The 17,685-nt window shown below is 34.3% G+C and overlaps 1 pseudogene; it reads left to right on the top strand.

Annotated features, from left to right (window-relative positions):
• The first annotated feature begins 4,069 nt into the window (after positions 1–4,069).
• Positions 4,070–4,545, top strand: LOC107179061 (annotated as a pseudogene).
• The last annotated feature ends 13,140 nt before the right edge of the window (positions 4,546–17,685 follow it).

Genomic DNA, 17,685 nt, shown 5'->3' with positions numbered 1-17,685 from the left:
AACAGGTTTCACAGGTTATGTGAAAGGACACTGGTATAATTCAGAAGCAAACAAATTTAACTTGAGTTGTGGATCATCAGCGAATTTTGTAGAGCTAGGTCACAGATTAGTGAACATAGAATGTTCAAATGTATAGGGCACCTGTGTGGCTCAGTTGGTTGAGTGTCCAACTCTTCATTTTGGCTCAGGTCATAATCCTAGAGTCATGGATCAAGCCCCGTATTGAGCTCTACACTGAGCATGGAGCCTGCTTAAGATTCTCTCTCTCCCCCTCAGCCCCTCCCCAGCTAGCGCACATGCATTCTCTATCTTTCGCACTTAAAAAAAAAAAAAAAAGAAGAATGTTCAAATTTATTAAACAACCATTCTAGTAACTTCTCTGAAATCTGGTGAATCATATCCAACTCCTTCCCTCAGAAAAAATTCAGGGGTTAACACATATGTCCAAATAAGTGTGACAAATAATGTGTAATAAAACAGGAGACTCTGGTCAAGAGGTAAGGGGTTTTCTGAAATGAAGCCTCAAGAAGTGAATGCCATCCAGTGTGCAGAGAGCAGGTTTATAAACACATAAACTTTATTGTCACTTCTAGGTAAGCTTATATACTTACTTCTGAGCATCAGGTTTATAAAAACATAAATTTTATTGTCACTTCTAGGTAAGTTTATATACTTACTTCTGAGTATGCATCCAAGAGAAACACTCGTATAATATCCGAGCAAACGTAAAAGGCTAGTATTCACAGCAATTCTGAGAAAGTGAATATTTAGAGACTTGGTGTTCATCTATGGAGGTAGAATTAACTAAATGACTCACTCTGAAATACTAGCCAGTAATTCAAAGTAATGGACTAAACAACAGGCCACATACAGAGCACCATGGATATCACATTGACATAGACCCTGAATGAAATTAATAGTGAAAATGATATGGTGGCTGACTTTGCTTTACAAATACTCTAACAAAAATATAGAAATAGGTGGGAGTTGGATAAAATATAAATAATAAAGTATTTACAACTGTTGAAGTTAGATAATGCACACATTATTAGCATACAAAATCTTTTCAAGTCATTTGCCAATTTTTTATTGTACTAAAATACCTGTAAGATTGAATTCATCATTTGAACCATTTTTAAATTTAAGTATTCAGTGCCATCAAATATATTCACAAAGACATGCATTCATAATCACTATTTCTAGAATATATTCATTGCTCAAGCAAGAAAACCATAATGATTAAGTAGTGTGAATGCAAGCCAAGAAAATATCTTTAAAGTGCATAAAGGGAAAAGAAAAATGTCAACCAGGAATTCTACACCATTGACAATACTTCCAAAAGGAAGAAAAAATAAAAATTAAAAAATAAAGAAATTAAAAAATTAAAAACAAGTCATCACAAACAGACCTCCAATACAGGCCATGTAAAAGGAATTCCTTCAGCAAGAAAGAGATTTCCCATGGGAATATGTATCTACACAATACAGTGAAAACACTGTAAAATAGAAATATTTGGAAAAATATAAAAGGTTTTTCATAATTTTAAAAATCCCTTTGAAAAATAGTATTTTAAATGAAACAATCGTAACAACTTACTTTAGAATTTAATGCATATGTAAAAGTCAAATAAATAACAGTAGTACAAAAGTCATAAGGGGAGATAAACAGTAGTATATTGTTATAAAAATATTATTGATGAAGTGTTATCACATAAATGTGGACTTCCCGAAGCTATAGTTGGACAACCACTACAATATCAACATAAACAACTATAGCTAATCAGAACAAAAGATATAGGGGTGCCTGGGTGGTTCAGTTGGTTAAGCATCTAACTTGATTTTGGCTCAGGTCACGATCTCAGTGGGCTCAAGCCACACATTGGGCTCTGCACTGGCAGAGAAGAACCTGCTTGGGATTCTCTCTCTCCCTCTCTCTCTGCTCCTCCCCTGCTCACGTGCTCTCTCACTTTCTTTCAAAATAAATAAATAAACTTCAAAAAACAAAAGGAAAGGGGTGCCTGGATGGCTAAGTCAGTTAGGTGTCTGACCTCAGCTCAGGTCATGATCTCACGGCTTGTGGGTTCGAGCCTAGCTGACAGCTCAGAGCCTAGAGCCTGCTTTGGATTCTATGTCTCCCTCTCTCTCTGCCCCTCCCCTGCTCACACTCTGTCTCTCCTTCAAATAAACATAAGAAAGAAAGAAAGAAAGAAAGAAAGAAAGAAAGAAAGAAAGAAAGAAAGAAAGAAAGAAGGAAAGAAAAGTGGCACCTGGGTGGCTCGGTGGGTGAGTTGAGCATCTGACTTCGGCTCAGGTCATGATCTCACTGTTTGTGAGTTCGAGTCCCGAATCGGAATCTGTGCTGACAGCTCTGAGCCTGAAGCTGGCTTCAGATTCTGTGTCTCCCTCTCTCTCTGCCCCTCCCCAGCTCGCGCTTTGTCTTTCTCTCTCCCTCTCAAAAATAAACAAACATTAAAAACAAATAAATACATAACAAAAGAAAAAAGACATAAAGCAAATTAATGAATATAACTAACTTAAGAATTTAGAAAAAGAGAAAAAAGTAAACAAAGTACAATGTAACAAATTGAAAATGAATATAAAATGATAGATTTACAACTAATCTTATCACATTAAATGTTAATAGTATAAATATCCCAATTAAAGGCAGAGATTATAATAATAAATTAGTAAAGACAGGATGCAAATATATGAAGAAATAGAAAAAAAACACTTCAAATATAAACACAAAGATAGTTTTAAATTAAAGCATGGAAAAATAATGTGACAACATCAAGAAGAATCTGGAATAAGTGTATTAGTATAATACAAATTATATTTTGGTAAAAAGATTGCTATATATTAGTAATATTATGTAATATTACTAGAGATTAAAAAGGTCATTTTATATTACTAATTAAACCAGTTCATCAAGAGGACATAATCATAATATCTTAATCAACCAACAGAACTTCAAAATACATGAAACAAAAATTGATAGAAATATAATGAGAAATAAACACACAATTATAATCAAAGATTGAAATGCCATTCTTTCACTGAATTATTGAACAGACAGAAAATCAATAAAAATATAGACAACATAAAACACCATATGAATCAAATGGACATAACTAACATTTATAGAACACTCTTCCCAGCAAGAGCAGAATAATCTTTCCAAGTAAACTCAGAATATTTACCAAAATAGATCATATTCTGTGCCAAGGAAACAATTCTCAATAAATTCGAAAAAAAATTTTTAAGGTTTATTTATTTTTGAAGGAGAGAGAGACTGAGCGTGAGCAGGGGAGGGGCAGAGCGAGAGGGAGACACAGAGTCTGAAGCAGGTTCCAGGGTCTGAGCTGTCAGCACAGAGCCTGACACGGGGCTCAAACCAATGAACTGTGAGATCATGACCTGAGCTGAAGTTGGACGCTTAACCAGCTGAGCCACCCAGGCACCCCTCAATAAATTCTAAAAGATTCATCATATAATCATTAATATCCAGAATGGTATTAAATTAGATATCAATGACCAAGAGATGTTCATTTATCATTTATCTTGTCCATTAAGTTCAAAGTATTGAACCTCCCCTATTTAGATGATATGACTATATATATAGAAAACCACAAAATATCTAAAAATGTTCTGAGAAGTATCAAATATAGCTAGTTCAAAAGAAACAAAATCAACATGCAAAAATCAATTTTACTTCTCTATAATAGCAATGAAGAATGAGAAAATATTATTAAGTACCACTTGAAATAGATTCAAAAAATGAATTATTAGGAATAAATCTAAGTGAATAGATATAAGAAAAGTATGCAGAAACCTACAAAACAAACAGAAAGAAAATTTTAAAACCCTAAATAAATGTAAATACAGACATTTTATGTTTCTATAATATGAAAATTCATATAAGAACTCAATTTTCTTGACATAAACTTTCTCTATAAATTGATATATCGAATGCGATCCTAGCAAGGTTAATTTGTATCTGTAAAGACGCTTGAATGAAAATTTACAAGAGCTTCCTTTCATTTGGAACTTCCATCTTCCAGTAATTCGCCAAAATGAGCAACATAAAAGGAAAAAGGAGAGGTACCCACTGTATGTTCTCCAGGCCTTTTAGAAATGGTGGAGTTGTTCCTTTGGCTAATTACATGCAAATCTACAAAGAAGGTGATATTGTATATATCAAGGTAATGGACAATGTTCCAAAAGGAATGCCCCACAAAAGTTACCATGGCAAAACTACAAAGCTATGCAGCATGCTCTTGGCATTGTTGTGAACAAACTTGTGAAGGGCAAGATTCTTGCCAAGAAAATTAATATACACATTGAGCATATTAAACACTCAAAGAGCCAAGAGAGCTTCCTGAAGCTTGTGAAGGAAAATGATCAGAAGAACACGGAAACCAAAGAGAAAGTTACTTGGGTTCAACTAAAGCATCAGCCTGCCCCACCCAGAGAAGCACACATTATAAGAATCAGTGGGAAGGAGCCTGAGCTACTGGAACCCATTCACTATGAATTCATGGCATAATAGGTGTAAAAAAAAAGAAAGAAAGTCTTCAAAACTGTAAAAATTATACTCTTGAGTAGAACTGTGCTGTTCTCTCCCACAAAGAAATATTTAAAGCAAAAAAATTAAAAAATGAACATGAAATAGAAAAGGAGGTAGATTAGCCAAAAGAATTATTTAAAAGACTACAAAGCTAAAGTACATACATAATTTGAATTATTAACATAAAGCTGGAGAATTCAAGAAAGTTTAATATTAGAAAAGGGTTTAAAAACAGATAAATAAAAGTGAAGACACAGTCCAAAATTTGAAAAAAGACACATGTTGAATGATTTTTTTAAATGTGTAAACATAATAAAATGAAGAAAACTTGTTATTTACAATAAATGATGCTGTAATACCACTAAAGTAACCCACTAAACTGTTCAGTGTAACTATTGACCATATAAAAAAAAGCATGACCAATAAAAGAAAAGAATTGATAAATAGGAATTCATCAAATTAAAAAACTTTAGACATGTAGGGGCGCCTGGGTGGCTCAGTCCATTAAGCGTCAGACTCTTGATCTCAGCTCAGATAACAAGCTCTCAGTTTGTAGGGTCGAGCGCTGACAGTGCGGAACCGTCAGCACAGAGTCTGCTTGGGATTCTCTCTCTTTGCCTCTCTCTCTCTCTCTCTCTCTAAATAAAAGAATAAAATAAAATAAAAAATTTAAAAACTTTAGATATGCAAAACACACTAGAAAGGCAATGAAAAGTACATCATGGGGAATATAGTCAATATTATAATAACTTTGGTGACAGATGGTAACTACATTTAATCATAGGGATTATGTCATAATATATATAAGTGTCCAATCACAATGTCATACATCAGAAACTAATTTCATATATGTGAAGTGGACTTCAATAAAAAAAAGACTATATCCTCTGAAATAAAAAAGACTATATCCTCTGACACCAATAGAATTAATCTTTAAATTAATTTAAAAATGTTAAGTAGAACATACCTAAGGGGTTGGAAATTAAGAAACATGCTGCAAATAAGCCATGTGTTCAATGAAAAAAAAATTTTAATAATTTTAAGCAGGGTGCCTGGGTGTCTCAGTTAGCTGAGTGTCCAACTCTTGATTTTAGCTCAAGTCATGATCTCATGGTAGGTGGGTGTGAACCCTGCATCAGGCTCTTTGCTGAGCACGGAGCCTGCTTGTGATTTCTCTTTCTCCCTCTCTCTCTGCCCCTACCTTGCTTGTGACTCTCTCTCGCTCTCAAAATTAATAAAATGTAAAAACATAATAATTTTACCTAGACAATAATGAATATATCACATAGATCTTTCAAGATGTGGATAAAGTTGTACATAGGAAAACCCATAACCTTGAATGCATATTTAGGGAAAAAGGTAAGGCTGAAAAACAAGTATAGAAGTTTGCATCCGAGAACACCAGCAGGTTGATCCTAAGTAATACAAAAGAAGAAAATAATAAAGAGTAGAGTTGAAGTCAATAAAATAGAAAATAAAAACATTCTATGGCAAATAATGAAAAACTTGTTTATTGCAAAGATTAATAATATTAAAGCACTGATAAAATGATGAAGAAATGTCAATATATAGAGACTATATATGTATATACTTTATATATCAAAAACTAAAAAAAAGAATGTAAAACTTAGAAGTGATGCCATTTATAATAACATCATAGATATTATAAAATCAAAAGGCTGTTTAGAAACTCAAAATACTAGTAAGGAAAGATATGCAAGAACTTAACACAAAAAAATTACAAAACATTACTAGTAAGACCATCCCATCAGACACAAGAAAAATCGTTTGACAAAATTCAAAGCCCATTCTTGATAAATGATATCATAAAAGAAAGCAAAACATTAAATTTAACAAAAACACAAGCCCTGTACAAAGCCAACTAAAAATATTTTTAAGAGCAAGTATGAGAGAAATAGTCCAACTTCATGGATTACAGGAATTAATATTAGATAGTTCTCCTCAAATGTGTCTAATATATTCAATGCAATTCCCATAAAAGTCCCAGAGGTTGGTTTATAGCTATTGGGAAATGAATACTAAAAATTATATGAAATAGCTATTTGGAATAATCAAAACTATTAAAAAATAACAAAATGGGGAAGGTATAACACCTGATAACAATATTTATATCAGACTAATTGGAATTTTTTAAAAAGCCTGTAAAAACAGACAAAGAAGACATTATATAAACATAAAGGAGAGAATCCAACAAGAAGATATAACAATGGTAAATATTTATGCACCCAACATGGAAGAACCCAAATATATAAAACAATTAATAAAAACATAAAGGAACTCATTGATAATAATACAGTAATACTAAGGGACTTTAACATTCCCTTACATCAATAGATAGATCATCTAAAAAGAAAATCAACAAGGAAACAAGGGCTTTGAATGACACACTGGACAAAAATGGACGTAACAGATATATTCAGAACATTCCATCCTAAAACAGTGGGATACACATTCCTTTCAAGTGCACATGTGACATTCAACAAAACAGATCACATTTAAGATAACAAAACAGGTCTCAACCAATACAAAAAGACTGAAATCATATCATGCAACTTTTCTGATCACAACTCTATAAAACTAGAAGTCAGCCACAAGAAAAAATCTAGAAAGACCACAAATACATGCAAGATAAACAACATGCTACTAAACAATGAATGGGTCAACCAGGAAATCAAAGAAGAAATAAAAATACACAGGAAACAAATGAAAATGAAAACACATCAGTCCAAAACCTTTGGGATGCAGCAGAAGCAGCCCTACAAGGGAAGTATATAGCAATACAGGCTTACATTAAGAAGAAAAATCTCATATAAACAACCTAACCTTAAACCTAAAGGAGCTAGAAACAGAACAACAAATGAAGCCTAAATCCAGCAGAAGGAAGGAAATAATAAAGATTAGAGCAGAAATAAATGTGGGGCACCTGGGTGGCTCAGTTGGTTAAGCGGCCAACTTCAGCTCAGATCATGATCTCACGGTTCGTGAGTTCGAGCCCCTCATTGGGCTCTGGGCTGACAGCTCAGAGCATGGAGCCTGCTTCAGATTCTGTGTCTCCCTCTCTCTCTGCCCCTCCCCTGCTCTTGCTCTGTCTCTCTGTCTCTCAACAATAAATAAATGTTAAAAAAAGAGCAGAAATAAATGACACAGAAACTATAAAACAGAAAAGATCAATGAAGCCAGGTGTTGCTTCTTTGAAAAAATTAATAAAATTGTTAAACCCCAACCAGTCTTATCAAAAAGAAAAGAGAAAGGAACCAAATAAATAAAATCACAAATGAGAGAGGAGAGATAACAACCAACACCACAGAAATACAATTAAGAGAATATTATAGGAATAACAATGAAAAGAACCACTCTATGCCAACAAGTTGTACAACGTGGAAGACATGGATGAATTCCTAGAAACATGGAAAGTACCAAAAATGAAACAGGAAAAAATAGAAAATGTGACCAGACAGAAAAGCAGCAAATAAATTAAATCTGTAATCAAAAAACGCTCAACAAATATTAAATCCAGGGCCAGATGACTTCAAAGGTGAATTCCACCAAACATTTGAAGAAGAGTTAATACCATTTCATCTGAAACTATTCCAAAAAATAGAAAAGGAAGGGAATTTTCCAAATTTATTCAATGAGGCCAGCATCACCCTAACACCAAAACCAGATAAAGAAACCACTAAAAAAGAGAACTACAGGCCAAAATCCCTGCTGAACATGGATGCAAAAAATCTCAATAAAATATTAGAAAACCAAATCCAACAATATATTAAAATAATTATTCACAAGGATCAAGTAGGATTTATTCCTGGGTTGCAAGGGTGGTTCAAGATTCACAAATCAACAGTATTACTCCACACTAATAAAAAAAGGGTAAGAATCATATGATCATTTAATTAGATGCAAAAAAAGCATTTGACAAAGTAAAGCATCCATTTGTGAGAAAGGAAAACCTCAAGAAACTAGGTTTAGAGTAAACATACCTCAAAATCATAAAGGCCATGTATGAAATACTGAGAGCTAATATCATCCTCAATGGAAAAAAAGTGAGAGCTTTTCCTCTACGGTCAGGAACAAGTCAGTAACGTCCACCCTCACCACTGTTATTTAACATACTACTGGACATCCTAGCTACAGCAATCAGACAACAAAAAGAAATAAAAAGGAACCAAATTGGCAAGAAAGAAGTAAAACTTTCACTATTTGCAGACATCATGACACTCTGTACAGAAAACCTGAAAGACTCCACCAGAAAACTGCTAGAACTGATACACAAATTCAGTAAAGTCACAGGACACAAAATCAATGTACAGAAATCTGTTGCATTTCTATATACCAATGATGAAGCAACAGAATAGAAATTAAGGAATCAATCCCGTTTACAACTGCACCAGAAAACAAGATACCTAGGAGTAAACCTAATCAAAGAGGTAAAATACTTGTACTCTGATGAAAGAAAGTGAAGATGACATAAAGAAATAGAAAGACATTCCATGCTCATGGAATACCCAAAGCAATCCACACATTTAATGCACTCCTTACCAAAATGCTAACAGCATTTTTCACAGAACTAGAACAAACAATCCTAAAATTTGTATGGGAGCACAGAAGACCCTAAATAGCCACTGTGACCTTGAAAAAGAAAAGCAAAGCTGGAGGCATCACAATTCTGGGCTTCAAATTATATTACAAAGCTGTAATGATTAAAAACAGCATGGTACTGGTGCAAAAGTAGACATATAGATCAATGGAACAGAATAGAAAACCCAGAAATAAACCCACTATATGGTCAATTAAGTTTCGACAAAGCAGGAAAGAATATCCATTGGGGAAAAAAAGTCTCCTCGACAAATGCTACTGGCAAAACTGGACAAAAACATGCAAAAGAATGAAACTGGACTGCTTTCTTATACCATACCCCAAAATAAATTCAAAATGGATTAAAGAACTAAATTTGATTCAGGAAACCATCAAAATCCTAGAGGAGAACACTGGCAGGAACAACTTTGACATCGGTTGTAGCAACTTATTTCTACATACGTCTCTAGAGGCAGGGGAAACAAAAGCAAAAATAAACTATTGTGACCTCATCAAAATAAAAAGCTTCTGCACAACAAAGGAAACAATCCACAAAACTAAAGTGCAACCTACAGAATGGGAGAAGATATTTGCAAATGACATATCTGATAAAGGGTTAATATCCAAAATGTATAAATAAATTATAAAACTCAACACCCCAAAAAACAAATAATTCAATTAAAAAATGGGCAGAAGACATTAATAGATGTTTTTCCAAAGAAGATCTACAGGTAGCCAAGAGACACATGAAAAGATGCTCAACATCACTGATCAACAGGGAAGCATAAATCAAAACTACAATTACCTCACACCTGTCAGAATGGCTAAAATGAACAACACCAGAGACAACAGGTGTTGGCGAAGATGCAGAGAAAGGGGAACCATCATGCACTGTTGGTGGGAATGCATCGTGGTACAGACACTCTGGAAAACTGTACAGAAGTTCCTCACAAAGTTAAAAATAGAACTACCCTGAAATTTAGCAACTATACTCCTAGGTATTTACCCAAACAGTACAAATATAGTCATTCAAAGGAATACATGCACCCTCATGTTTATAGCAGCATTATCTACAATAGCCAAATTATGGAAAGAGCCCAAACGTCCATCAACTGATGAATGGATAAAGAAGATGTGGTATGTATGTATATATGTGTGTGTGTATATGTGTGTGTATATATATATATATATATATATATATATATTCTTAAAAAAATTAATGCCTTGAGCAAATGACAAGTGGAAGTCAGAATTAGGAAGTAAAGGGAAATGAACATATATTATGCTAGATGCATATGAATATACATGTATATGGCCTTAATTTAAATCTTGTACTAACCCTGCAAGGCAAATTTCTTTTTTTTTTTAATTTTTCTTATGTTTTATTTTATTTTTGAGAGAGAAAGAGTACGTGAGCTAGGTAAGAGCTGAGAGAGGGAGACAGAGGATCCGAAGAGGCCCCCATGCAGACAGCCGAGACCCAATGTAGGGCTTGAACTCGTGAACCGTGAAACCATGACCTGAGCCAAAGTCAGACACTTAACCAACTGAGCCATCCAGGTGCCCCGGCAATTTTCTATCATACAGTACATTATGCATTATACCACTTCAATTATTCGATTGAGGAAACTGAGGTTCTAAGAACTTAAGATTTTTTGCCAAAGTCACAGAGTAAATGGCAAAAGAGGATTTAAAGAAATTTGCAAATTTCTATTTCGTTATCAACCTAAAAAAATTATCTGGTTTTATGAAAGATAGTCCAAGTAGAAAGTGAATTGTCTGTGCAATCATCTCCAAATAATGAAGAAATTCTCAATAATTCCTTCAGTTTCAAATGCTGGTGAAACCTTTTTGTGAAGTACAAAGTGCGGCATTGGCCAGCTTGGCTACACTAAAGCCACACACAGTCAGCATTTCCATTCTTAATGCTGTAGGGGCACTCTGTAACTCAGCCATAATCAATCTATGTTGGGCTAAGGTTTGGCATTAAAGGTCATGACTGAAGAGCGCCTTTAAAATAAAAACTCCATTTAACCAACTTAAATAGGAATAGGGCACATGAACAGAGGCTGATTTTCCAAATGATTATAATTCACAGCCAGGTGTCAGATGTAAGTATTTGCTTTATGCTTTCCAGAAGATTGTTGCTGTTTATTTGCACCTGCAAAAAATAATCAAACAGCAGGAGAAAATAATTACAGGTACAGCTAAATCAGGCAATGCCCTTATCCAAAGATACTATGAACATTCACTTCCATTTTCAAAAGGCTTATCATACTAAAATCTCAAAACCACAAACATTGCAGATACCAGTGAAAGAAAATGAAGATGAGAACATAGGGCTAAAGTAAGTAAATATTCTGACCCGAAAGTTGAACATAACAACTTGACAGTGACTTGAGGAATGTAAGAACTCCATAATTGTCTAAAAAAAAAAAAAGGTATGAATATTAATGAAATGAAGTACTGGAAAAAATTCCAAAATTGCAACACATCCTGGAAGACTAGTCCTAATGTCATCTAATAAAGACGTTAGTATAATTAGGCAGATTCAAGCAAGTTGGCCATGAGCAGTGGTGTACGTGTAAAATAGCTCTCTACAAATAGACCCTTTCTTTGTATCCTTCGCTCATTTCTGTGGTAGAAATACCCAAAATACATGAATTTAAAGGTATGAATGTGACACCACTGCATGCAGGATTGAAAACAGATGTTTACCACGGGCTCTACTAATCAGATGTTAGCCACCTATGTCACACTGATGGCTCAAACCAATAATATAATCTTCTACCATAGGGTAGGATATTAATAAGAGCAAATTAAACCTAAAACATACAAAAGAAAGAAATTAATAAAGATTAGAAAGGAAATGTATACAATACTGAATAAAAACAACACAGAACAATCAATGTAACCAATGTTGGTTGATTTGTTGAAAAAAATCAACAAAATTGACAAGCAGTTGGCTGAATTAAAATGAAAAAAAGACAGAAGAGAAATCTTATTAAAATAAAAAGTATTGGGTGCTTGGGTGGCTCAGTCGGTTGAGCGTCTGACTTTGGCTCAGGTCATGATCTCACAGTCTGTGGGTTAGAGCCCTGCGTTGGGCTCTGTGCTGACATCTCAGAGCCTGGAGCTGCGTCGGATTCTGTGTCTCCCTCTTTCTCTCTTCCCTCCCCTGCTCATTCTCTCTCTCTCTCTCTCTCTCTCTCTCTCAAAAATAAACATTAAAAAAATTTTAATAAAAAGTATTATAAGGAAATATTATGAGTAACTACTTCCCAAAAGTAAAGGAAATGAATAAAGGAAATGCACAAGTTCCTGGAAAGACACAAACTAGTGAAAATGATTCAAAACGAAAGTGAAAACCTGAAAGAACCAATAAACAGCAAAGCTATTGAATCAGTAATTTTGTAAAAATTCCATACTAAAGAAAAGTTCAGGACCAGAAGGCTTCACTGGTAAATTCCTCCAAACATTTAAAGAAGAACTAATACTAATCCTTCATAAATTCTTCTAAAAAACAAGAAGAGAAGGGAACATTCCCAACACACTCTACAAGGTTAATGTTGCCCTTATACCAAAACCAGACAAACATATTAGAAAAAAATTACACAATAATATTTATAAATATTGACACAAGATTTTCAACAATATATTATCAAACCAATCTAGCAACTTATAAAAGGGATTATACTTCATGAACAAGTGGGATTTATTACAGGATTGCAAGACTGGTTCAACAATAAAAAGTCAAAGTAATACAACATACAACAGAATTAAGGGCAAAACCCACATCATCATATCAATGAGGGAAAGAAGAAGCATTTGAGAAGATCTGGTACTCTTACATGATAAAAACACTAAAAAATTAGCAACAGAATTGAACTTATCAGCCTGATAGAGGGCATCTACAAAAACCAACCTCTAGTCATGACATAACACAGAAATCATTCCCTTAAATTCAGGAAGAAGACAAATATATCTGCCTTCACCACTTCTATTTTCTTTCTTTCTTTCTTTCTTTCTTTCTTTCTTTCTTTCTTTCTTTCTTTCTTTCTCTCAAGAGTGTGCAAGTGAGAGAGGGGCAGAGAGAGAGGGAGAAAGAGAGAACTCTACAAGGAGCAGAGAGAAAGGGAGAGAGAATCCCACACAGGCTCCACACTGTCAGCACGGAGCCTGAAGCAGGGCTTGAGCTCACTCAATGCAAGGCTCCAACTCACAAACCCTGAGATCATGACCTGAACCAAAGTCAGATGTTTAATGGACTAAGGCACCCAGGCACCCCCTGCCTTCGTCTCTTCTATGTAAAATTACACTATAAACTCTGGCTAAGGCAACTAGGCAAGAAAAAAATAAAGACATCTAAATTGGAAAAGAAATAAAACTCCCTCTTTGCACATGATACAATCTTATATGTAGAAAATCATAAGGAAGCCACTAAAACAACTATCAGAATAAATGAGTTCATTAAGGATGCAGACTACAAAATTGACGTACACAAATTAACTGTTTCTATGTATTAGCGATGAAAAATCAAAAAAGAAATTATACAATTATGTAAATTTCATTTATAGTAGCATAAAAAATACTTAGGTGTATATTTGTCAAAAGAAGTAGAAGGTTTATATATTCAAAACTTCAAAACATCACTGAGAGAAATTAAGTAAGTACTACACAAATGGGAAGACATCTGTGATCATGAAGTGGAAGACTTAAGACCTTGTTAAAATTGCTATACTACATAACTGATGTACAGATTCAGCATAACCTCTATCAAAATAGCATCTAGCCTTTTAGAAGAAACAGAAAGATTATCCAAAATTTCATATGAAAATACAAGAGACCCAGAATATCCAAGAGAATTTTAAAAAAGAATGATCTTGGAAGAGACATATTTCTCTAAATCAAAACTTAGTACAAAGCTATAGCAATCGAGAAGAGTTTGGTACTTGCCAATAGAAAGACATATAGACCAAAGGAATGAAAATGAAATACAGAGATAAAGCCTGTATATTTATAATGCATTAATTTTTTATGTTTATTTATTTTAGAGAGAGAGACAGAGCATGTGGGAGGGGCAGAGAGGGCAGGAGACAGAGGATCTGAAGCAGGCTCTGCACTGACAGCAGAAAGTCCTATGGGGGGCTTGAACTAATGAATTGTGAGATCATGATCAAGCCAAAGTCAGACGCTTATCTGACCGAGCCACCCAGACACCCTATAATATATTGACTTTTGACAAGAATGCCTTGATGACTCATTGAAAAATAATAACCTTTTGAACAAATGATTCTAGAACAAATGAATATCCACTTGCAAAAGCATGAAGGTGGACCCCTACATCACACCACATTCAAAAAGTAACTCAAAATACATCACAGACCTATGTGTAAAATCTAAAACTATAAAATTCTTTGAAGGAAATCAAGGACTAAATACCCATGATTGTAGATTAAGCAATCATTTCATAGATATGGCTTCAAAAGCACAAATGACAAAAAAAAAAAAAGAGGATAAATTGGACTACATGAAAACTAAAATCACTTCTGCTTAAAGAACTACCATAAAGTGAAAAGATAATTCACAGAAAGGATGAGAATTTTTGCAAATCATATATGTGTCATAACAGAGTTCTATCAAGAATATATAAAGAACAATACTAACTTGATACTAAAAAGACAACTCATCAGATCAATGGGAAATTAGATTTAAAGGAAAACCTTTCTCTAAACACTTCTGACACCAAATGTTAGGTTTTTCCCCATACCAACTGATTTTCCAACTCCCTGGACACCAATAGGGTGCCCTATAATGAAATTCAACATTACTCCAGGTACTTAGTGTCAGACTCTAAAGGTTTAATGGCTCTGTTTCACCGGACTACCCTCACTTCAGATGCCAGCTGCACGTAATGGTCCCCAGGATATTCACATTTCTGTCCCACCCAACCAGAAACTTGAAGGTTCCCGTAACCTCCCTGCCTCAAGATTAATTATTTGTTAGAATGGCTCATAAAACTCAAGAGACATGTACTTATGTTTAGCAGTTCATTATAAAGGATATTATAAAAATATAGATAAACAGTAAGATGAAGAAGTACATAGGACAAGGTCTGGAAATGTCTGGAGTATAGGAGCTCGGGGTGCATCATCCTCCAAACACACGCATGCATCCCCAATCCTGAAATTTCTCTAAACAACATACTTTCAGAATTTTTATGAAGGCTTCATGACATAGGCATAAACAGGTATTCACTACATTAATCTAGACAGCTCTTCCCTCTCCTTCCTGTAGGATGTGGGTGGTACTGAATGTTCCAAGCTTCTAATCATGGCTTGGTCTTTCTGATAATTAGTCCCTGTGCTGAAGCTACTCAAAAGCCCACCAATAGTTGCCAGATTTGGACCAAAGACCCTCCTAACACCCAGGAAATTCTAAGGGGTTTGGAAGCCCTGTGCCAAAAACCAGGGATACATACCAAATATATATTTTGTATTATGTCACAAGATTTGGAGCAACTACACATAAAAAAATAGTCAAAATCATTAGTCATTTAGGAAATGTAAATCAAAACTACAATGAGAAAGCACTTCACACCTGCTAGGAGAGGTAACATTTAAAAAGAAACAAATACAACACCACACGACAAGTGTTAGGGAGAACGTAGAGCAGCTAGAACCCTCAGACATTGCTGGCGGGAATATAAAATGCTACAGTTGCTTTTGGTAACAGTTTGCCATTTCCACAAAATTTTTCAACATGGAGTTACATAGGACTGAGTAGGTATATACCCACTCCTGTGTATATACCCAAAAGAAATAAACATAGAAGTCTGAACAAAACTTGTACACAAATGTTCCTAGGAACATTGTCAATACTAGCCACATAGTAGAAACAACATTTATCAAATAATGATGGGCAAATAGCATGTGATATGTTGATGCAACGGAATATTACTCAATAGTAAAAAGAATTGCTGATGCATGCTATAACATGGATGAACCTCAACAGCATTATTCTATATTGTATGATTCCATTTATCTAGCTGTCTAGAATTGCAGAATCTGAAATATCATTTCCTAGAGCTGGAGGTGGGGGAAATGGGGAGTTAATGCCAATGGCAACATGTTTATTTCTAGGAGAATAAAAATGCTTTAAAATTAGATATGGTAATGGTTGTACGTGAATTTACCAAAAAGCCCTAAATTGTATATACTAAATGGGTGAATTTTATGGGAGTAAATTATAGTATCTCAGTAAAGCTTTATAAAAAAAAGTAAAATCAACTAACATTTACAGAGTATTTATTAAGGCCCAAGCACTATGCTATTTATTTTATACTTCTTATCTGACCAAATTCTAATGATAATGCTATGAGTTAGGTATTATCATTAAACTTGTTTAAAAGAAGGATAATCTAAGGATCAAAAAGTCAAGTATTCCTAGGTCTGACAGCTAGCAAGTAGTAAAACTGAATTTCAACCCAGGTTTGTTTTATTTCAAAGGCCATGCCTGCAATTTAACCACCGCCTGGTCATTGGGAAAGAGAGGGTCACTGAAGAATAAATGGACATCGTGAAAGTGTGTAGAAAGAGCAAGCAAGGGTCTATGGAGGGAACATTGGGAAACTATCGTTTGAGGGGCCAAATAGAGGAAACAAAACAGAGAGGATGAAAAAGATGAATAGAAAAGTGAGAGAAAAGTAGCTCAATGGAATGATATTAATTATATGTGCTTATCATATGTTAGCACACAGGTGCTGAGAATACAACAATAAATAAGACATAGTTACTGTCCCCAAAAGATACTAGAGAAAATAGATAATTATTTTCTTTAAAAGTCAGAGTCTAAATGGAGGTTTGACATAGCACCTGTAGACTTCTGCCGGATGCTATTCAAGGACGTATTCACATGGGCTTCAGGAAAGACAGCAGAGGCAAATTTCAGTTTAAATGGCTGTCTTCAGCATCACATTATTGATCCTTTTTGTATTACTCCATCTCACAAAACACCTTCCCTTAAGCTCCCTTACCTTTCCGATGCTTAGCAGTCTATTTTAATTTCTTCCCCTTGTTGTCTGCAAATAACCAGCTATCAGTCACTTAAACCACAGCGTGAATGAGTTAGTATTATGTGAAACTTTGGTAGAAATGAAGTGAAATAAATCACAGGTCTTATGAAAATTCTCCAAAATGTAAAGATGCAAAGTGCTCAGAATAATGTATTATTTAGTCTGTACCATTTATTGCATAATCTATATAAACATAATCTAAGTATCAAAAAGTTGATATATATATATATATATATATATATATATCATGTTTTTCAGAATATTCTATAAATACTTTGAGAGCAAGAACCATATTTTCTATATACCCTAGACATATACTTCGCAGAGTACCGATGCAGGAATAAATATATGCTCACGGCTTGTTTGACTGATTAGGAATTCTGTTAATTTTATCCAAATAATATTTCATGATATTTTCCAGGGAGTGAGAAATAGGTTTGATTTACTTA

The sequence above is a fragment of the Panthera tigris genome, chromosome X (genome assembly GCF_018350195.1).
Source record: "Panthera tigris isolate Pti1 chromosome X, P.tigris_Pti1_mat1.1, whole genome shotgun sequence".
NCBI classification, from domain to species: Eukaryota; Metazoa; Chordata; class Mammalia; order Carnivora; family Felidae; genus Panthera; species Panthera tigris.
This window is presented reverse-complemented; position numbering and strand designations above follow the sequence as displayed.